This window comes from Macrobrachium nipponense, chromosome 37 (assembly GCF_015104395.2).
Source record: "Macrobrachium nipponense isolate FS-2020 chromosome 37, ASM1510439v2, whole genome shotgun sequence".
NCBI lineage: Eukaryota > Metazoa > Arthropoda > Malacostraca > Decapoda > Palaemonidae > Macrobrachium > Macrobrachium nipponense.
Window position 1 is genome coordinate 46652267 of NC_061097.1, and position 23278 is coordinate 46675544.

Consider the following 23278-nt stretch of genomic DNA (forward strand, 5'->3'; position numbering starts at 1 on the left):
AATTCGCCCTACCTCGGAATTAATATATTTTCGTATATGTTCACCGAGGGGGAAGGGGGTTTTTTTAGTTGATAAGACGTGTAGCCTTGTGGTTTAAAGCGCTTCACTGTACGTCCTGATTTCTTGGTTCGGTGGTTCACGCCCACGAGCCGAAGAATTTCGTATCAACTAAGAAAATTCTCCTTCGGTTAACATATATATGAAAATATGTTAGTTCTGAGGTGGAGCGAATTAGATATTAAAGAACATTTGTAATGTTTATAGTATGTGCGTGTGTGTGTGAGTGCGTAAAATTCTGACCGTTTGGTTTTACAGGTACGAGTATATATATATATATATATATATATATATATATATATATATATATATATATATATATATATATATATATGACTGGTAAAAGTGTTCTGTAACAACAGAATTCCATCTAATAAAAGGAGCCCATAAAAACACCAAAATGTAGAGAGAAAAGTACTATATTTCAGAGACTGCTGTCTCTCTCTTCAGGTATATGAATGAGAAAAAGTTTACAGAAAAGGTGGTATTTATACCAAGAGATTCGTCCACAAGTAAGCCAATTTAGGTCACCCCCGCTGATAATCTTCCTTTAATCTTCTTAAGCGTTGGTTGAATGAACACTGCGTCGACGATGTCCGATGTCCAATTCCCTTTTGAGATGTTCATTACCTGCTTCTCTTTTATTAAGGCCGATTCCATCATTTGACTCTTGTACCGGCAGTTGCTGCTATAAATTACACGTGACATATTCCAGTTTATTCTATGGTTATGTTCATTTATATGATTGAAAATAGCCGAGTTCTGTTGTCCATACCTAACTGACCGTTTGTGTTGTATTAATCTCTGGGGAAGTGATTTACCTGTAAATCCGATGTAAGATTGGTCACAGTCCTGGCATGGGATCTCATATACCCCAGAGTCTTTGGGCGGTGTCTTTTGTTGGACGTTAATCAGGGATTTGGCTAAGGTATTTGGGTAGGTAAATGCAAAAGGGTTGGATTTCCCAAGGGTGTGAGTTACTCTCTTAATCGTCTCCAGGTGGGGAATTTTTATTTTATTGTTGGGTGTGTCTCTGGTCTTGTCTTTAGGGGGTCGGTAGAAAATTACGTTTGCTTTTTGAATTGCTTTCACAATTATATGGTCAGGATACTTTAAAGATGAAAGTTGCTTGCGAATTAGTTCAAATTCTTTTTCCAGGAAATCTGGGGAACAAATTCGTAAGGCTCTTAAGAATAGGTTGCTAGCTAGACCTATCTTGATAGTATTGTCATGATAGCTAAAGTAGTGAATATATGAAAGTGAGAACGTTGGTTTTCTGTATATGGTAAATTTGTATTCTGTCGTGTCTCTGATTATTAAAACATCAAGAAAAGGAATTTTGTTGTCTGTTTCCCATTCAACTTTAAATTTGATGCTGGGCACTAATGCGTTTAATTTTGAGAGGAATTCATTAAAATTACCCCACTTATTATCCCAAAATGTTAGTATGTCATCCACGTATCTCATCCACAGCATGTTTTTGGGTTTTATTGCATTTATTACTGTAGTTTCAAAGTATTCCATGTACAGATTGGCTAAAATAGGACTTAAAGGACTACCCATACTACACCCGAATTTTTGCTTGTAGAATGATTCTCCGAATGAAAATACGTTATTAGATGCACATAATTCAACTAACTTTATTATTTTGTCAAGTGCCAAAGGGAAATGATCTGAATAGGGGGATAATTTTTCCCTATTCACAAAAGTACCAGTACAGGACGTTCTTCAGTTTTTAAGGGAAAAATTATCCCCCTATTCAGATCATTTAAAGTTGAATGGGAAACAGACAACAAAATTCCTTTTCTTGATGTTTTAATAATCAGAGACACGACAGAATACAAATTTACCATATACAGAAAACCAACGTTCTCACTTTCATATATTCACTACTTTAGCTATCATGACAATACTATCAAGATAGGTCTAGCTAGCAACCTATTCTCAAGAGCCTTACGAATTTGTTCCCCAGATTTCCTGGAAAAAGAATTTGAACTAATTCGCAAGCAACTTTCATCTTTAAAGTATCCTGACCATATAATTGAGAAAGCAATTCAAAAAGCAAACGTAATTTTCTACCGACCCCCTAAAGACAAGACCAGAGACACACCCAACAATAAAATAAAAATTCCCCACCTGGAGACGATTAAGAGAGTAACTCACACCCTTGGGAAATCCAACCCTTTTGCATTTACCTACCCAAATACCTTAGCCAAATCCCTGATTAACGTCCAACAAAAGACACCGCCCAAAGACTCTGGGGTATATGAGATCCCATGCCAGGACTGTGACCAATCTTACATCGGATTTACAGGTAAATCACTTCCCCAGAGATTAATACAACACAAACGGTCAGTTAGGTATGGACAACAGAACTCGGCTATTTTCAATCATATAAATGAACATAACCATAGAATAAACTGGAATATGTCACGTGTAATTTATAGCAGCAACTGCCGGTACAAGAGTCAAATGATGGAATCGGCCTTAATAAAAGAGAAGCAGGTAATGAACATCTCAAAAGGGAATTGGACATCGGACATCGTCGACGCAGTGTTCATTCAACCAACGCTTAAGAAGATTAAAGGAAGATTATCAGCGGGGGTGACCTAAATTGGCTTACTTGTGGACGAATCTCTTGGTATAAATACCACCATTTTCTGTAAACTTTTCTCATTCATATACCTGAAGAGAGAGACAGCAGTCTCTGAAATATAGTACTTTTCTCTCTACATTTTGGTGTTTTTATGGCTCCTTTTATTATATATATATATATATATATATATATATATATATATATATATATATATATATACACAAAATCATTTATCGTAGACATATAGTGCGGCAATAAGTCCCGTGCAGGTATGCAATATGCAGTGAATGTTATCCGCTCTTTGCAAATGCATACGTTATGCCCGGGGGTGGGGGGGGGGGGTGGGGGGGGGGGGGGTGGGGGGGGGGTGGTGGGGGGGAGTCGTTCAGGAATGCCGTGTGCGTGCGTTTCGGAAGTTTTACGTACATATGTCATGGCCCGTAATGCATGACGTGTCATCCGGTGCCACTGGCCGCTGCTGTAATTCCAGTAGGGTCTTGTTTTCTAAGGTGTTATTTTATGCCTTATGCTTTTATCGGTGTTATTTGTTGGTACAAGGTGTCGTATACATAGTTTTAGACTTGTTCCTGTGCTTTGCGTGATTCACGCAAGCATTTGCTTTCGTTTTTGGGTTCTATATTTTGTGTGAAATATATATATATCTATATAATATATATATAATTATATATAATTATTATATATATATATATGATATACTTAATATATATATAGATATTATATATATATATATTTATATATATACACACACACACGGTATAACGCGTGTCATAACATTAGTACATTTACGGTTATAATACTGGAATTCGTTTCTCCCATTAATAGGTTTGTCTTTGAAATATTTATCTATTTAAAAAAAATTATATATGTATATATATATATTATATAAATTACATGTTTGTTTTGTGTGTATATTGTATGTGCGCGTAACCGCAACGTTTATGCATTTATGAACATGACACTCAGGGTTGTTACTCACATAACTCAGCTTGTATATATATATATTACATTCACATATAATATTCAAATCAATTCCTCATCTTCCTCTCAAAACTAAATCTCTAGGAAAACGTCAACATACACATTAAAAGACTTATACCACCCCAAAGTGAAACCCACCCCCCGGATCCCATCCCATCATCCCATCCCATCATCCCATCCACGTATGATACCCGTCCATCTTTTTTCACACCTGCCTGGAACTGCCTCCAGACGAGTTTGCCTCCAATATCGCGCCAGAAAGGAGACATTTACATACCTGTGGCCTTTGAAAACATCATGGCGGCGCCGCGGGCTAGCTATTCCCCCGCGAAATATATATATATAAATTATGCAGGTGAGTCTCCGCTCTCCCTCAGGTATATTCCACTCACCTATGGAAATTGGGCGATGATTATCGAGGTCGCCCTCGTGGGCGTGACTTCGTGTTTGTCGGTTGTTTTTATTTTCGACGCTTTATTCGCGGCTCAGGTGTTGTTTGGTGATGGGCGGTTAAACTCGCGCATGTTAGTGGCTTCATTATGATTTCAAGACTTGGTCGGAGTTGTTGTTGTTGTTGTCGTTGTTTTTTTTTCTTGTTTTTTTTACTGGGTTATATGGGGTTTTAGACGAAAGAATTTTGCGTTTTTTTAAGTCGTTCAGAAGTTAATTGTATTTTTAAATTTATTTGTTTTATTGATTTATTATTATTGATTTGTTTAGTTATCGGTATTATATATATATATATATATATATATATATAATATATATATATATTTATATATATAATACAGATAACTAAGTAGATATTTTTTAAATAAATAAATAAAAATATAAATAAAAGTGTGAGAGAGAGAGAGAGAGAGAGAGAGAGAGAGAGAGAGAGAGAGAGAGAGAGAGAGAATTTTTTTCATCCACTTGAATATAAATAAGTCTTGCAATTAAATTCTTAATAACATTATTCATACCAGTATTATGGTAATCTAAGCACGTGTGCTTTATCTGCAAAGAAAAAAAAAAAGCGACGACGATACATTTGTCTGAAGTCAATAGATTTGATGGTATTGTCCATAGTAAATAGATTTGATTGTCTTGTTTATAATCAATAGATTTGATTGTCTTGTCTATAATCAATAGATTTGATTGTCTTGTCTATAGTAAATAGATTTGATTTTCGCCACATCTGACAGCTCTTCAACAGATTATAAACGTTTGTGACGTAACCTTTCTACCCTAAGGTTCATGTTTGATTCATGTCCCGAATGTGTGTGTGTGTATGTGTATACAACATACACTTGCCTTCCAGATAATTCGTACTCCCATCCATCTCCAACCTTAGGACGAGGAGAAAGGCACTATATTACCCAGTGGTCTTATATACTTGAGAAATCCCAAGAAATCAGCGCTGTGGGTGTTGCATACGAAGAGGCCGATTTCGTCTCCCGGAATGACTGTGAACTCGCCTCTAGATAAGGAAGGAATGGAGGGAGCGCTCGCTGCCTCGCTCAGCTGCTGCTGCGCTATTGTTAGCGCAGTTAAGCTAAGCAGCGGCAGAAGCAGCGAAAATGGCTTCATTTGCTAGCGGTTTGACCGCGACGATGAGGAAGTGTTGGTTGCCGACTAGTTATATTATTATTATTAGTTTGTGATTTGTAAGTTTCGATATTTAAAAAAAAATTTTGGTTTTGTTATCTAAAAAAATTTTTCTGAAAATTTTTTGAGGATTTTAACTGATAATTTTTTAATTATTTCTTGTGTCTTATCATTTAGTTTTTTATATTAGTTTGTGATTTGTAAGCTTCGATTTCTTTTTTTTTTTTTGGTTATCTGCTAGTTTTTTATTAGATTTTCGAGGTTTTTTAATTGGTAAGTTTTGAAATATTTTTTGTGTCTAATCTGCCAGCTTTTTTTATTACTCTGTGATTTGTAAGTTTCGATATTTTTCAAAAAATTTTTGGTGTCCTATCTGCAAGTCTTTTAGATTTTAGATTATTTTTTATTTGGTAAGTTTTGAATCATTTTTTGTGTGTCTTATCTGCTAGTTTTTTTTTATGAGTTTGTGATTTGTAAGTTTCGATATTTTTTTTATATTTTTTTGCGTCTTATCTTTTTTTTCTGGTATCTTGGATGATAGTGTCAAGTTTCCAGGATTTTTTTTTTCAGTTTATCAGTTTTATATCGACTTTTTTTTTGAAATTTTATATCCTCTTAAATGAAGAATTGTTGGGTGTCGTACAAGTATGTTTTTTTTTTTTTGTATATATAGGTGTGGTTTTTTAATAATATTTTTTCTTTTTTGGTAATATTATTTGTCTTATATCTTAGCTGAAAAACCGTTGGTTCGACGAAGCGTTTTATTTTGTTTTTAATACTAAGTGTGGTTTGCTTCATCGGCAAATTTTATAGTAATTTATTATTATTAATTATTATTTTATTAAAAGTAATGGCTACTTCAGCAGCGTAACGCTGAAGTACCCTTTACTTTTAATGAAGTATACTTCCTATTATTATTATTATTATTATTATTATTATTATTATTATTATTATTATTATTATTATTATTAAACGTAATGGCTACATCAGCAGCGTAACGGTGAAGTAGTCAGTACTTATAATGAAGTATACTTCCTATTATTATTATTATTATTATTATATTAGAGACGGAATACTACTATCATCCCTATCTCTTAATGGTATTCATTCATCCCTCGTGTGTAAAAGTCTCTCATTCGCTATTCCCGGCGCATCGGTGGCGACCTGTCATGTCTGCTGAAGAATCTCGTCTCCAGGTGACTGACACACACACACCCCCCCCCCCCCCCTCCCCACCCCCCATACTAAGTCGCCTTGATGACCGCTGACGTGAATACCAGATGAGGCATCGTCTGTATTCACGTTGAAGGCGCGATGGTAATCTTGTTGGCCTTTTGTGGAAGTGTGTGTGTGTGTGTATAGTATATATACACATATATAAGTTTATTGATATAAATATTTATATTATAGTATACATATGTATACTATGTACATATATTAATTCATTTATATACAATATATTTATTCATTATACTCCTCTCTCTCTCTCTCTCTCTCTCTCTCTCTCTCTCTCTCTCGTCTCCTCTCTCTCTCTCCATCTCTGGTGCTCTCTCTTTTCTCCCTCCCTTCCCCCTTCTCCATATTTAATTTTCATTGAATCCTCCTCCACTTCCCCCCCCCCCCCCCCCGCTGAATACCAATCCGGCGTGACCTTTCCGTAAGAAGCTCTTTTATGCATAGAGTTGACCCACCCAGGTCCCTTCCCCCCACCCCCCTTAAAAAATGAGAGAGAGGGCTTTCTGTCACTGGTGACACTCCCAGGTGGGATTGAAATCCGTTGCCATTAATAAATCCCCATTGTGCCGTGACTGGATTACGGGGGGTTGGGGGATGAGGGGGGATTAGTGGCTTATTGGCCATTTAGGGTCTGATGCTATTTCTTGGTTATTTTTCAATTTTGATTTTTTTAGCCGTGTAACTGGACTTTCATAAGTTCAAGCTTAGATGCAATGCATTGCTACCCTAATAGTATTGTACATACATTTGAGTACATCCTACCTATTTATTAATTAATTTCTTTTTTTCTTTTTTAATAAGTGGGATCTCTTCTCCCTTTATTTCCATATACCTCCTCTTACCTCTTACCTCTTACCTAACGAACACCTTAATATTCTTTGGAAGCTTGACTTTCAAGTCAGTGACACCTTTGGTGAGCTTGTTCCATATGAATAGGGTTCATCTGGTTAATGATAATAGTAATATTTTGTATTTTATTCTAATTTTTGTGGGAAAGCGGAAGGAAGGTAAATTAGCAAGGTATTATCTGCTGTGGCTGAGAATATCTGAAATTTTAATGTACTTGTTGGATGCAGAGAGCTGCTATAGTAGATTCCACCTCTCCTGAGGTATACGTCTTTCAGGAGAGGTGGAACATACATCCTGCCTATGTGAACTCTCTCGAGAGACTGAGAGTTTCCAGCCCTGTGATTGGCTTATCAACAGCCAATCAGGAGCGTCGTAACGTTACAGGCCTAGACATCAAATGCACGGTTGATGTGAATCTACTATAGTAGACAGTGTCCTCGCTGAAAAAAGTTAAAATCCGATGTCCTTAGATAGAGAGCAAGGATCTGATGTCCTCAGTAAATGTCTAAGAAGTGATATTTTGTGTCCTCAATGAATGGAAAGAGATACAGATCAGATGTCCTCAGAAAAGATTCAAGAACTGATATCCAGTGTCCTCAGTGAAGGGAAAGAGTTAGAGCCCTATGTCCTCAGTGAAGACCAATGAACTGGTAGTGTCCTCACATGAGTTAAAGATCCGATGTCCTCAATGAAGTCGAAGATCTAAAATTTCGTGTCCTTGAAAAGGACATTGAGGTGAATTTAGGTGTCTTCGATTCTGACAAATTTTTCATGTCCAATGATTTACTTGAAGGTGATTTTATGTCCAGTTATTGAATTGAGATTGAAGAGATTTGACGTTGCCTCAGAATATATATTACTGGGGTTTATTTACCTTGTGTCTCAAGAACGTAATGAGATTATGATGGGAATACAGTAGGAAGGTTACTGTATGTACTATGAATTATTTTATACACGTATTAATTTTTCCCTTATTGTGTAACAGCCTTTTGTTCAAAGAATACGGAAGGAAGATTGTATGATTATATTCTCCAATTTATGTTATTTATTCACTTAATGGTGTAGCAGCCTTAGGTTCAAACAATGTCCAGACCACATGAATTTCGAGGCGCGATGGTATCAATTACCCAAACCACGAAGTCCTTTTGTTTTTTCCTCGTATCACCTGGTAGAATGACAATAAAAGAAAGCCCCTTTCCGTCCACCTTTGACATAACTAATTAAGATGGCTCTGGGGGAGAATTCTCTCTAGTCTAGACGTTACTAATTAGGAAGACACTTAAAAAAAAAGTAATTCTTTCTGTCAAGCTGTTACGGGAACAATAAGGAAAAAGAGGTTTGAAAAATACTTTCATTTTATAGGAGACGGATTGGGTGTTTTGTATTGAATCTGTTATCGTTCAGTGTGTGTGTGTGTGTGTGTGTGTGTGTGCGTGTATGTATGTATGTATGTATGTGTTTTCTTCATGGTGTAGTTCTATTTATGGCTGAGTTGGCTCCGTGTGAATTGTTTTTTTTTTACTGCTTTTGTTGTTGTAAGTTTCATCGCTACATTATTTCATCAACAGAATTTTATAGCACAGATTGTAATTACCTTTATATAAATCCTCCTGCTTGCCCTTGTGTCTATGTATGTGTGTCTGTAACAATATTTTCTCAGTTTCTGTATGTGTCTGTGAATATTTTATATTTTCTCAGTTTCTGCATGTGTCTGTGACAATATTTTCCCAGTGTATGTATGTGTTTGTGACAATATTTTTCCAGTGCATGTATGTGTTTGTTACAGTATTTACCCAGTGTATGTATGTGTTTGTGACAGTATTTACCCAGTATATGTATGTGTATGCGACAATATTTTCTCAGTGCATGTATGTGTCTGTGACAATATTTTCCCAATATATGTATGTGTTTGTGACAGTATTTACCCAGTGTATGTATGTGTTTGTGACAGTATTTACCCAGTGTATGTATGTGTTTGTGACAGTATTTACCCAGTGTATGTATGTGTTTGTGACAGTATTTACCCAGTATATGTATGTGTCTGTGACAATATTTTCCCAGTGTTAAGTAATTACGAAACTCCGAGGATATATCTATATATCTAGAATGTATCTAGTTACTATATCTCACGACATTAACCTACCATCTATAATGAAAAAAATCCACCAATTAATGCGTCCATAAAACATTAAAAATCTTTGATAAGAGAAACCCCAAACCTCTTACCAACTTGATACCACATATAATTAAATCAAGAGATTACCCTTGAATGGAAGAGCGCATCCTTTTGATATTTTCATAATAAATAATTGGCCAGTATCGTGACTCGCTCCATTTACACATCACGGTTTATTTTGAATGAATGGGAAGGGGGAAGGGAGCCTGCTGTGTCTGGTGGAACACTAATTATGAAATTGCCCTGACTCTGGATGGTGGAATGTGATTGGTCGGCTGTGGGGAGGGGGGGGGGGGCGGGGAAATTGTGTGAATGTAAAATCTTATATGCGATACCTTTGTGCTTTGCTGCGGGAGATTTTCTCTCTCTCTCTCTCTCTCTCTCTCTCTCTCTATCTCTCTCTCTCTCTCTCTCTCTAGCACTGTGTTGCTGCGTTGCGTGTTCCTTAAAAGGAATTCAACCTCTTCGATCTTTTTAGAATTTTGCTTGTCGTAAGAAATCTCTCTCTCTCTCTCTCTCTCTCTCTCTCTCTCTCTCTCTCTCTCTCAGTATGTAAAACTTTGTTTATTATTTTAATATCATAGAATTTTGCTTGTCATAAGAAACACCCCTCTCTCTCTCTCTCTCTGTCTCTCAATTTGTAAAACTCTCACTTTGTTTATTATTCTAAATCACTCTTACCTCAGACATTTTTTTGTTGGTAACATTTGTAGTGCATGCATTGAGAAACCCATCCTTCTCTCTCTTCTCTCTCTCTCTCTCTCTCTCTCTCTCTCTCTCTCTCTCTCGCAGGGGAAAAAGCCCTTTCGCATCGTCCATTTAAATAATGACCAGAATGGATGAGGCATTGTCACGCTCCGAGTGGTAGAACATTAAGACGATATTTTTCTTGTCTCTCCGCGCTGCTTGTCTGTTTCTATCTCCGAAATCCTTATTTTGGTGGCGATGTGGTTTTTCTTCTTCTTCTTCTTCTTCTTCTTCTTCTTCTTCTTCTTCCTCTTCTATTATTTTATTTTAAAACCGTCGTAATCCCCATTATCTCGACTCGAGCAATAAACCCGCGCCATGAAGATGATTTACACTTGGAAGAAACAAGAAATCTCTCTCTCTCTCTCTCTTTTTTTGAAGTATTTTTTGTCTCCAAATAACAGAGATAGATTTTATGTCAGACGTTTATAGGTAGAAGCCAGCGACCAGGTGAGATGGTATCTGGCCATGGGGGCATCTTTTGGGCATTCGCTAAATGTAATGGGGGTCCCCTCCGGGCACTCCATGGGGGCTAGTACGGGGTGGAGGACTCCCAGGGCTTTAAGATGGTGGTTTTTGGTGAGAGGGGTAGGGGAGTGTTGGTTAGGGTATCTTAAGAAGGCACTCTTCTGGGGCGTATAATGGACCAAGGCTTAATTTGTCAATATGTACACGTATGGCTTATTCCTAACAGCAGAGGCTGACGGAATGGGCAATTCTGTATTCATATGTATCCTACAACGTAGATCAATAATATTAGTGTGAACGAATATTTTTGTAGTTATACCTAAATTTCATTTTATATCTTACACACAGAAAAAATCAAGGGGGTACACATCCAATTATTCTAAGTGAATATTGTACCTAGAGTTTGTCGACTGTTGTGGATCGCAGTCAGGGTAAAGAAAGGTTGTAGGGCCTGCAGCCCCATTCTAAACACTCCCTGGGAAGGAGAGAGGAGACATATTCAAATGAAACGCGCCTGAGTTTATATACCGTTTATTACCTTTAATAATATTGTTTGTCAATAAAGTTACTGATATAAAGAATAATTTTATTGACCTTTTTATTACAGAAATTACTTCCGTTTTTATGAAGGCTGAGTTGTTATATGCTATCACGATGACGCCTTCAATATTGATTTTATTGCTTTTAAATGCCTTTGAGATTCTATAGGTATTTCTGCCAGATGAGTGTTGGCATTCTCTCTCTCTCTCTCTCTCTCTCTCTCTCTCTCTCTCTCTCTCTCTCAAACAAACAAACAAACAAACAAACAAACAAACAAATTTCTCACTTTTCGCAAATTTCGAAGGCTTCTTAATAATCAAAATTATATTTTAATTTTAATAAAAATAAATTCCACATTTCTTTTGGTTATTATTATTATTATTATTATTATTATTATTATTATTATTATTATTATTATTATTATTATTATTATTATTAACAGCTCAGTGCTATTTCTTACATTTATCCCGAGATTAAGTGGAGGACCACTATGATTTTCCGTATTTTTTTAAAAGTCGTTTTTTGACTAACAGCTGATTTTGACTACAACCCCATACAACTGCTACTATTATCAACTACAACCCCATACAACTGCTATTACAACGCCCTACAACTGCTACCACAACCACTTACAACTTATATTACAACTAGCCACAACCCCGTACAACTTATATTACAACTAGCCACAACCCCGTACAACTGCTAATACAACCAGCACAACCCCATACAGCTGCTATTACAACTAACTACAACTTCATACAAGTGCTATTACAACCAACAACAACATACAACTGCTATTACAACTAACTACAACCCCATACAACTGCTGCTACAACGAACTACAACCCGCATACAACTACTATTTCAATCAACAACAACCCCATACAACTGCTGCTACTACAACCCCATACAACTGCTACTACAACCAACTACAACCCCATACAACTGCTACTACAACTAGGAAATTTCTAGTTAAGTTGCTCTCTGACTATAACAACAATTATAACTACAACTTTTGGAGATTTACTACTGTTATTATGACAAAAAAACACTTGCTTCTACAACTACAATCCTTGATGTTATAGTAAAAATCTCAGAGAGAGAGAGAGAGAGAGAGAGAGAGAGAGAGAGAGAGAGAGAGAGAGAGAGAGAACTTCTAATTAAGTCGCCTGGTGGCGTTGTATCTCTCCTCGTCTAAGCCTTTATATATCCTGGGCCGGGTTCAGCTTGATTTCGGACACTGAATTACAGGTATACGTCAGAATTAACAGCTCTTTTTATTGCCCGGCGCACAGCGTAATAGAACTAGTATAGTAGGTCAGTGGTGTGTGGTTTTGTGTGTGTGTGTTTTTTTTTTTTGTCTATTCCGTGGAAGTTTCTGTATGTGAGTGTGTATGCTCGCGCGCAGACAGGGAGAATTGTAATGCGTTTTGTGATTCTCTAAGGTGTTGCGCGTGTTCTTATGTTTATGCTGTGATTTTAGTGTGTATTTTCCTTTCATTTTCGTTAAACTAGAAGTGATTTCCACCTACTTTTGATGTAGATTGTATTCTGGGTATATTTCTATATTTATGTAGTTTTTTCTTGATTTTGTTATTCTCTAAGGTGTCTTGGGTATTTGTCTGTTTTTGTATATATGAAGTGTTTTTGGCATGTTTTTTTTCTTTCAGTATTTGTTTTAACAGAGGTAATCTACCATCTACTTTTAGTGTAGATTGTATTGAGGTTGATTTTGTATTCATTTCATATAGTCGTTTCAAGTCAGGCTTTCCTCTCAGTTTGGTTAATGACAGAGGTAATTTGCTACCTACTTTTTAATGTGGATTTTCCTCTAAAAATTAAAAAAAAAAATCCCAAAGCCAAAGAACTCTCGTTCAGTATTCTTGGCCCGCAAATTCCCGATATGTTTACTAGTACTGCACCAGCCCCGGTTTTTGTCCCCATGCCCCTAGGTTAGGCTAGGTTAAGTTAGTTCAGAGTAGTAAACGAGTGGTAATATGGGTGTGGGAAACATAATAAGATCATTTTCAAGACTATTCTATGGTAGGTTTTTAAAATGTGGCGCCCTGCTTTTTTTTTTTTTTTTTTTTTTTTTTTCCTCCCCCCCCCCCCCCCCCCCCCCCCCCCCCCCCCCCCCCCAAGGAAGGTCCCTGTACTCAGGTATAGTCCCAGAATATGTAGCCGGGCAAGAAAAGGCACAATATAGACACCTCTCCTTATGCTCGCAGTATGCCCCTGTTGACCTAAGCTGTGGATTGTGTACCTAGTTGGTTATGGACAGTTGTTTGTTGTCATGCTTAGCTGTCATCTTTAGTGAATAATGAACTAAACAGAGTTACTGTTACGTGGGAGGAGATCTTTAGTGAATAGTGAACTACAGAGAGTTACTGTTAGGTGGCAGGAGAATTATGTCCTGGAAGGATGTAAAGTAAAATATGATAAATTGTTTAGATTGACTTACAGTTATAATTATTGCTGTCTTTGCACTTGAGTGGTTATAATGATAATAATGATGAGTACTATTATTACTACCATATCAGAATCATTAGTGTCATCATTAAAATCTTCCCTATTATTATTATTATTATTATTATTATTATTATTATTATTATTATTATTATTATTATTGTTGTTGTTGTTGTTGTTGTTGTTGTTATTATTATTATTATTATTATTATTATATTATTATTATTATTATTATTATTATTATATTATTATTATTATATTTTTTTACAGTGCTTGTTTTCGACCCCTATAGTTATGTGGAAACAAACGAGGACCTGTTGACGGAGGAGAAGGAATTTCCCCTCCCTTCCCTCTCCCCCCCCCCCCGCCCCCCCCCCCCCGAATTATTAATATCATTATTATTTCATATTTTACAGTACTAGTTTTTCGACCCTAAAGTTATGTGGAAACAAACGAGGACATGCTGACGGAGGAGAAGGAATTTCCCCTCCTTCCCGCTCCGTCTATCCCCCCCCCCCCCCCCCCCCCCGCCAGAAATGCATGGCATGTAAGAAGCGAATAAGGACCATGCAATAATTGAGTCGATTCGCGGGTAGTTGGACTCGTGGAATGGTCGTTATGGTAGTTAAGGGGGGGGGGGGCGCTGGCCCCTCCCCCCTCTCCCTCCCCATTTGCCCCCTTTCCCCAATTTTAGAAGCCGTTTAGGGAAGGTTAAAGTGACTAATTAACTGACGGAGGGGAATGCATCTTTCTCCAGAGGTATTTTGTGCTGTGGTTAATTAGTTCATTTCCTAAGGTGATTTATTTTCATTTTTTTTTTTCTACATTTTCATTTATTTGTTTCATTTATTTTATTTTTCTTTATTTTATTAATTTTTATTGTTTACTAAGGTGATTTATTTTCATTTTTTCATTTTATTTTCCTCCATTTTAATTTGTTTATTTTTCGTGTATTTTATTTTTATTTATTTTATTTATTTTTATTATTGACTCAGCTGATTAATTTTAATTTTTTATCATCTTTTCTCTATTTTCTTTTATTTATTTCATTTATTTTAATTTTCTTTATTTTATTTATTTTTCTTATTTACCAAGCTGATGTATATTTAATATTTCATTTTATTTTTCTCTATTTTCATTTATTTATTTTTCATGTATTTTATTTTTCTGTATTTTCTTTATTTTTCTCATTTACTAAGGTGATTTATTTTCATTTTTTGCATTTTATTTTTCTCAATTGTCATTCGTTTATTTTTCATGTATTTTATTTTTCTTTATTTTATGTATTTTTCTCATTACTAAGCTGATTTATTTTAATTTTTTTTCATTTTATTTTTCTCTATTTTCATTTATTTATTCTTCTTTATTTTATTTATTTTTCTTCCTTGTTCGCGTCTGGTGATTAATTCGACTTGAAAATTTTTTTTCTATTATTTATTCAACTTTATTTTATGCAGCATTTTTAATGGTGAATATTTTAGAAGGATTTTGGATAATGTGTAAGGCAATTAATTCTAAAATAATAATAATAATAATAATAATAATAATAATAATAATAATAATAATATAATTATATTATTATTATTATTATTATTATTATTATTATTATTGTGGTTTTCTTTAGTTTTATTTCCTTTAGAGGAAATAAAACTATGACAATACAATAATAATAATAATAATAATAATAATAATAATAATAATAATAATAATAATATCATTATTTTTTTGGTCTATCACAGTCCTCCAATTCGACTGGTTGGTAGTTATTATTATTACTATTATTATTATTATTATTATTATATTATTATTATTATTTTATTATTATTATTATTATTATTATTTTTTTTTTTTTTTTTTTTTTTTTTTTGCTCTATCACATTCCTTCAATCGACTGGGTTGTTATTTATAGTGTGGGGTCCGGGATGTATCCTGTGTTCTTAGGAATCCATCACTTGTCTTACTATGTGCGCCGTTTCTAGGATCACACTGTTCTGCATGAGTCCTGGAGCTACTTCAGCCTCTAGTTTTTCCAGATTCCTTTTTCAGGGATCTTGGGATCGTGCCTAGTGTTCCTATGATTATGGGTACAATTTCCACTGGCATATCCCCATATCCTTCTTATTTCTATTTTCAGGTCTTGATACTTATCCATTTTTTCTCTTTCTTTCTCTTCAACTCTGGTGTCCCATGGTATTGCGACATCTATGGTGATACTTCCTTCTTGATTTTGTCAATCAACGTCACGTCTGGTCGATTTGCACGTATCACCCTATCTGTTCTGATACCATAGTCCCAGAGGATCTTTGCCTGATCGTTTTCTATCACTCCTTCAGGTTGGTGTTCATACCACTTCTTACTGCAAGGTAGCTGATGTTTCTTGCACAGGTTCCAGTGGAGAGCTTTTGCCACTGAATCATGCCTCTTTTTGTACTGGTTCTGTGCAAGTGCCGGACATTCGCTTGCTATGTGGTTTATGGTTTCATTTTTCTTATTGCACTTCCTACATATGGGAGAGATGTTATTTCCATATATCGTTCTTTGGACATATCTGGTTCTTAGGGCCTGATCTTGTGCCGGTGTTATCATTCCTTCAGTGTCCTTCTTGAGCTCTCCCCTCAGTAGCCATTGCTTATTTTCCTTTCCAATTCCTTTCTTTCTGTTGAGAAGAGCCAGTTCTTTTTCTTTATGTTCCTTACTTGGTCTGCCAGCCTCTGCTCTGTTTGGGGGGTGTTATTCCTCTCATTCCAGATGCTGACCAATCTTCTTCTATATCCTCTCTCTGTCGGGTTGCTTCTGATGTAGCATCTCCATATTTCCTTATTTTCTTCTTTTGTCCATTTCTTCCTCTGGTTTGTTGGTTACTGTCGTTGTGGTGGTCAGTTGCTGGATGACGACCTCCAAGTACCTGACTGTCTTCCCCTTCAATTGGGCTGAATACCTAGCTGCCGGACGAAGCTCCTCTGTTGCCAGAGGGTCCATTTACGTCGTTGTCGTTTAATCCTTCATTTCTTTCCATCATTGCTGAGTTTTGCTATTTAACTCATAGCTGGACCCTACCCCATCAGGAATAGGTACTCATTTACAGCTGAGTAGACTGAGGAAATTATGGTAAAGATCCTTTCCCAAGGAATCAACGCCAAGGAGAGCGGTCACCCATCCAACGACTGACCAGCCCCAATGTTGCTTTAGAGGAAATAAAACTAAGACAAAATAATAATAATAATAATAATAATTATAATGATGATGATGATAATAATAATAATAATAATAATAATTATTATTATTATTATTATTATTATTATTATTATTATTATTATTATTATTAGTGTTTATATAGGGCTCATATTATCCTAATCATGTACTATTTGCCCCTGCAGATTAAAGGCCGACTTATCTAATCACCACCTTTCTGTGATTACTTAGGCCCGTGCCCTTATCAATATAACAATTTTTCTTATCTTAAACTTGAAATAAAAACGCCGTCTCCCGCCGCCCGCCCGCCCCCCCCCCCCCCCCCCCCCCGGGTTAAAATGGCTTAATCGTCTCTTCAGTAACCAGCAGAGAGAGAGAGAGGCGAGAGATTCCATTCCTCAGAATCAAAGCGTATCAGCAGAGATTACCGAAGGATTACCGGCGCATTACCGGGGATTACTTGCTAGCGAGTTCGCCAGCTAAACTCTGCGGGTTTGTTTTGGCAGCGGGATCGTGTCCGAGAGATTCCGTTGCGAGATTATTGTTATTATGTATTAGTTCACTTCTTTGGGTGATGGGGGGTCGAGGTGGAATCTCTCTCTCTCTCTCTCTCTCTCTCTCTCTCTCTCTCTCTCTCTCTCATTACCCTTCTCTTGTAATATATATATGCATTTTATGCCTCTCTCTCTCTCTCTCTCTCTCTCTCTCTCTCTCTCTCTGTTGGATTTATTAAATCAGCAATTTTTAGTCTTGGTTTTTGAAATAGCAATGAAGAAAAGCTAATCATCCTAAAATAAAAATTAAAAAAATATAGTATATACATGAAAATGAGGACTTTTTTTTCTCCATATTTGGTCATCAGCTGCTGTGGTTGGCCTCTCCCAAATTAACCAGTGACCATATTTTAAGGTTCCTTTACAAGAGAGGTCATAAGGTTTGACCCTTACAAGTACTGCACTGATAGCGTCTTTGTTGTGTAAGCATACGAATGAGGATTCTTAGCTATAATAATAATTATGATGATGATAATGAAAATAATAATAATAATCTGCTTTCATTTCCGTTCATGTCGTAATAATAATAATAATAATAATAATAATAATAATAATAATAATAATAATAATAATAATAATGATAATCTTATTAATAATAATAATAATAATAATAATAATAATAATAATAATAATAATAATAATAAGTTGAAGAGAAAGAAAGGGAAAAAAATGGATAAATATCAAGAAATAGAAATAAGAAAGGATATGGGATATGCCAGTGGAAGTTGTATCCATAATCATAGGAACACTAGGCACGATCTTAAGATCCCTGAAAAGGAATCTGGAAAAACTAGAGGCTGAAGTAGCTCCGGGACTCATGCAGAAGAGTGTGATCCTAGAAACGGCGCACATAGTATGAAAAGTGATGGACTCCTAAGGAGGCAGGATGCAATCCGGAACCCCACACTATAAATACCACCCAGTCGAATTGGAGGACTGTGATAAACAAAAAGAAGAAGAAGAAAATATATATATATATATATAATATATAATATATAATATATATATATATATAATATATAAATATTATAGTATGTATGTATGTATGTAGTAGGTATGTATATAGTAAATGATAATAATCTTAATTTGTTTCAGGTCTCCGCCTAATAATAATAAAAATGATGATAATAATAATTTACATTTATTTTACCACATGGCCATACACATACGAAACATGGAGAGAGAGAGAGAGAGAGAGAGAGAGAGAGAGAGAGAGAGAGAGAGAGAGAGAGAGGCGGGGGGAAGGTAACACAGTAGACATAAGAGATCAGTTCTCGGTCAAAATGCAAACCGCCATACAATGGAAAAAAAGGGAGGTACTATAGGACCTTGGGGGAGACTACTCTCTCTCTCTCTCTCTCTCTCTCTCTCTCTCTCTCTCTCTTCTCTCAAAATCAAACAAATGCAAGGGCCAATACATTGTAAGGGAACACCGAAACGGGCTGATTTTAGTGTGATGATTCTCACCGGGAGGTGGGGAAAGAACCATTGATTTTATCACGTTAACCAGAAGGCTCCTTTCTGCCCTTTCCGCTACTTAAGACGGAGCCCTTTTTTTTTTTTTTTTTTTGCTACTTAAGAAGGAGTAGTCATCAGTAGTCCTTATGGATATCCTTGGCTACCTTCTTCATTTGGGATTCTTGGGGGCTTCGGAGTGTGTCTTTATAGGATTGCCTGGACCGGCATAGGAGTTTAGGTTTTTTTTTTTTTTTTTTTTACATAATTTCTGTTTTGCTTAGTAATGTTGGGCAGGTTGAATAATTTTTTTTATAAGTTAAATATGTTAGCAGTGCGTTTTGTACGTGTGGCGCGCTATTTTTTTTTTTTTTTTTTTTTTTACTCCTGGTGTTTGATAAAATAAATTTACTTTTTTCAATTTTTATGTATGTCGTCATTACGCAGTACCTAATATATACTCACACACACACACACACACACACACATATATATATATATATATATATTATATATATATATATATATAACGTATATATATACGTATATATATATATATATATTATATATATATATATATATATATATATATATATATATATATATATATATATATGTGTGTGTGTGTGTGTGTGTGTGTGTGTGTGTGTGAGTATATATTAGGTATTGCGTAATGACGACATACATAAAAATTGAAAAAAGTAAATTTATTTTATAATAATTTCTTTCTCTATTTTTTTTAAACATTACGACTACTGTCTCCTCGTCTTTTATTATTATTATTATTATTATTATTATTGCTTCAGGTACAACATGTACGCAGTAAAAACAATGTTAACAAAAACAAGTTAGCATAATGGAGTAACATTCCAACAGAATGGACACAGTATTCCTTCAATCTTATAAAAAAAAAAAAAATTCCTTCCATAAATCTGAATGGATTTGACTGACTGATTATAATACGATATAATATATATATATATATATATATATATATATATATATATACATATTTATATATATATATATTATATATTATTATATATATACGATATATATACTACGTATATATATATATTATATTATATCGTATTATAATCAGTCAGTCAAATCCATTCATATTTATGGAAGGAATTTTTTTTTTTTTTTATAAGATTGAAGGAATACTGTGTCTCATTTCTGTTTGGTGTTTACTCATTATGCTAACTTGTTTTTGTTAACATTGTTTTTACTGCGTACATGTTGTACCTGAAGCAAATAATAATAATAATAATTAATAATAATTATAAAACTAATAAAAGACTAGGTGACAGTAGTCGTGAATGTTTAAAAAAAATAGAGAAAGAAATTATTATTATTATGAAGAAGAAGAAGAAGAAGAAGAAGAAGAAGAAGAAGAAGAAGAAGAACTAATAATATTATTTAAGAAAACACAACAAAAGTAGAGAAAAAAAATCCTTTGAAATACATTCCCTGTTGATCCAAACATTGAGTGCGAGTCTTGAAGAAGAAGAAGAAGAAAGAAATAATAATAATAATAATAAATAATAAATTAAGTAAATACAAAAACAAAGAAAAAATTCGTAGGAAAAATTCTCCATTGATCCAGACACTGTGTTGTGTGTAACTCTTGGAGAAGAAGAAAGAGGAGGAGGAGGAGGAGGAGGAGGAGGAGGAGGAGGGGAGAGGAGGAGGGATGGGGAAGAACCTTCCCTCCTCCCCCCTGCCTGCGGTGGGCCTGAGAGGATCATCACAAGCACCGCTGGGGCGATAATGCACAAATCACATTATCCCCACCAGTGACCAGCTGCCATTGCCTTTGCCTGCCTCGTCTTCGTCACCCCTCAGCCTTTTTTCACCCTTTCCTCTCACCCCTTTCTCGCTTCACCCCCTTTCGCTTCACCCCTCACTCTCTTTTCTCTCTCTAAGGTAGGTAAGGACCCCATTCCCTACACCCCTCACCCCATTCCCTACATCCCTCACCCTCTCACCCCTTTCTCAATTCACCTCATTCCCTTCACCCCTCAATCTCTTATCCCCCTTTCTCGCTTACTCTCTCCTCTTCCTTTTCCCCTCACCCCTTCTCTTCACCCTCTCACCCCCTCCGTCATCACTCTTCCCCTCTCTCTCTCACCCCATTCCCTTCCCCCTCAGCCTCTCACCCCATTCCCCAGACTCTGTGGAGTGTGTGAAAGAGTAAATCGCCCCCCCCCCTCTCTCTCTCTCTCTCTCTCTCTCTGTCTCTCTCTCTCCCCAATACTTCTGCTTGTCTTCCTCAGAGGACTTTGGGGTGATTTCTTTATCTTTTTGTTTTGATGATTCTTTCTCAGTTTTTTTATCTTTGGGTTTTCTTTATTTGTTCTTTTTCTTCTTTGACTTAAATTTTTTTTTTTGACCGTTATTTAATTTTACTTTTGTTTATTTAGTTTTTTTCTCTTTGTGTTAATTCCTCATAATTATCGCACATTATTCTTCTCTTTCTTTTGAAACTATAACATTTTGTTCTTGTTGCTTTTTATTATGCCTCTCATACGTTTTCTTTTGGTATTTTTTCTCTATCAGTTTTCCTTTTTATCTTCACTCCTTTCATTTCTCTCTCTCTCTCTCTCTCTCTCTCTCTCTCTCCCCTTATCTTCTTCTCTGTCTCTCTCTCTCCCCAATACTTTCTGCTTGTCTTCCCTCAGAGGACTTTGGGTGATTTCTTTATCCTTTTTTGTTTTGATGATTCTTTCTCAGTTTTTTATCTTTGTTTTCTTTTATTTGTTCTTTTTCTTCTTTGACTTAAATTTTTTTTTTTTTGACCGTTATTAATTTTTACTTTTTTGTTTATTTAGTTTTTTTCTCTTTGGGTTTAATTCCTCATAATTATCGCACATTATTCTTCTCTTTCTTTTGAACTATAACATTTTTGTTCTTGTTGCTTTTATTATGCCTCTCATATCAGTTTCCCGTCCTCACTATTCGCTTCTGTTTACATCTGTCAGCTAACTTTTTTTCTTTTCTCTTCTTTTCGTCTCTTACTTCAACACCCCCTCCTCCTCCTCCTCCTCCTCCTCCTCCTCCTCCTCCTCCTCCTCCTCCTCCTCCGTTCCGTCCCTAGCATCAGCAACGACTGTAGATTTCATTAAGGCTTAATAAAACATGATATTGCACAGGGCCATGTGGAAATGAACGGTCGCCATTTTGTTTTCTTCTCCCTTCGTTTTTTTTTTCCTTCCCGAAAAAAAGGTTTTTTCAGCATGTTTTTTTTTTTCCTTCCCGAAAAAATTGTTAAGTTTTCAGGACTTTGGGTTTCCACGTTTCCAGGTTTTCAGGTTTTTAGGTTTCCACGTTTCCAGGTTCGACGTTTCCAGATGTCCAGCTTTTCAGATTTTTCAAGTTTTCAGGTTTCCAGTTTTCCAATTTCACAGGTTTTCAGGTTTTCATGTTTATAAATTACCAGGTTTCCAGGTTTGCAATTTCCCAGGTTTTCAAATTTCCAGGTTTTCAGATTTCCAGGTTTTCAGATTTTCAGGTTTTTAGATTTTCAGGTTTCCACTTTTCCAATTTCCCAGGTTTTCAGATTTCCAGGTTCCAAGTTTTCAGGTTTCCGTGTTTTCAGATTTCCAGTTTTCGAGGTTTCCAGGTTTTCAGATTTCCAGTTTTCGAGGTTTCCACGTTTTCAAGTTTCCCAAGTTTTAAAATTTCCAGGTTTTCAGGTTTTCGTGTTTTCAAATTTCCAGGTTTTCAGGTTTCCATGTTTTCAGATTTCCAGGTTTTCAGAATTCCAGGTTTTGTGGTTTCCAGTTTTCAGGTTTTAAGGTTTCCTGGAAGTAGATGGTTCCAGTCCTGCTTAGAAATTAATTTTTATTTAGTTTTGATTTCATATACTTTTGATACTGGTAAATATTATTATTGTTTTTGGCACTAAAATTTAAAAGCTGAAAATCTACATAAAATCGTAATTTTTGTCTCTTACATTATTATTATTATTATTATTATTATTATTATTATTATTATTATTATTATTATTATTATTATTATTTCTTCTTTACAGGTCAGTTGACAAGTAAGGGAAGAACGAGCTCTTGTAAGTACGTAACTTAATTTCAATTTCATATATAATTTCCAACAAGCAAATTAACTAGCTATCTTTTTATAAACATTTACTGTTTATTTTAGATTAGTGTTATATATCCACTTTACCTAACCTAACCTAGCCCAACCTGACTTATAAGCTAACTCAACCCAACCTAACCTATGTAAGTTAACCTAGCCCTACCTAACCTAACATGTCCAAAAAAACATTTTATTATTATTATTATTATTATTATTATTATTATTATTATTGATTATTAATTATATATTATTCTA

At 35.3% G+C, this 23278-nt stretch overlaps 1 protein-coding gene and 1 long non-coding RNA gene across 3 annotated transcripts in view; one reads left to right on the plus strand and one right to left on the minus strand.

The window, feature by feature from the left end:
- The window catches only part of LOC135208981 (uncharacterized), a 97354-nt gene extending 74356 nt beyond the window's left edge, over window positions 1-22998 (plus strand). The window contains exon 3 of the long non-coding RNA XR_010313269.1: window positions 22962-22998. This is a non-coding gene — a long non-coding RNA (uncharacterized LOC135208981). The remainder of the gene's footprint in view (window positions 1-22961) is intronic.
- Window positions 1-23278, minus strand: part of LOC135209239 (insulin-like growth factor-binding protein complex acid labile subunit) — a 440028-nt gene that overhangs the window by 338402 nt on the left and 78348 nt on the right. The gene's annotated exons all lie outside the window — the stretch shown is intronic.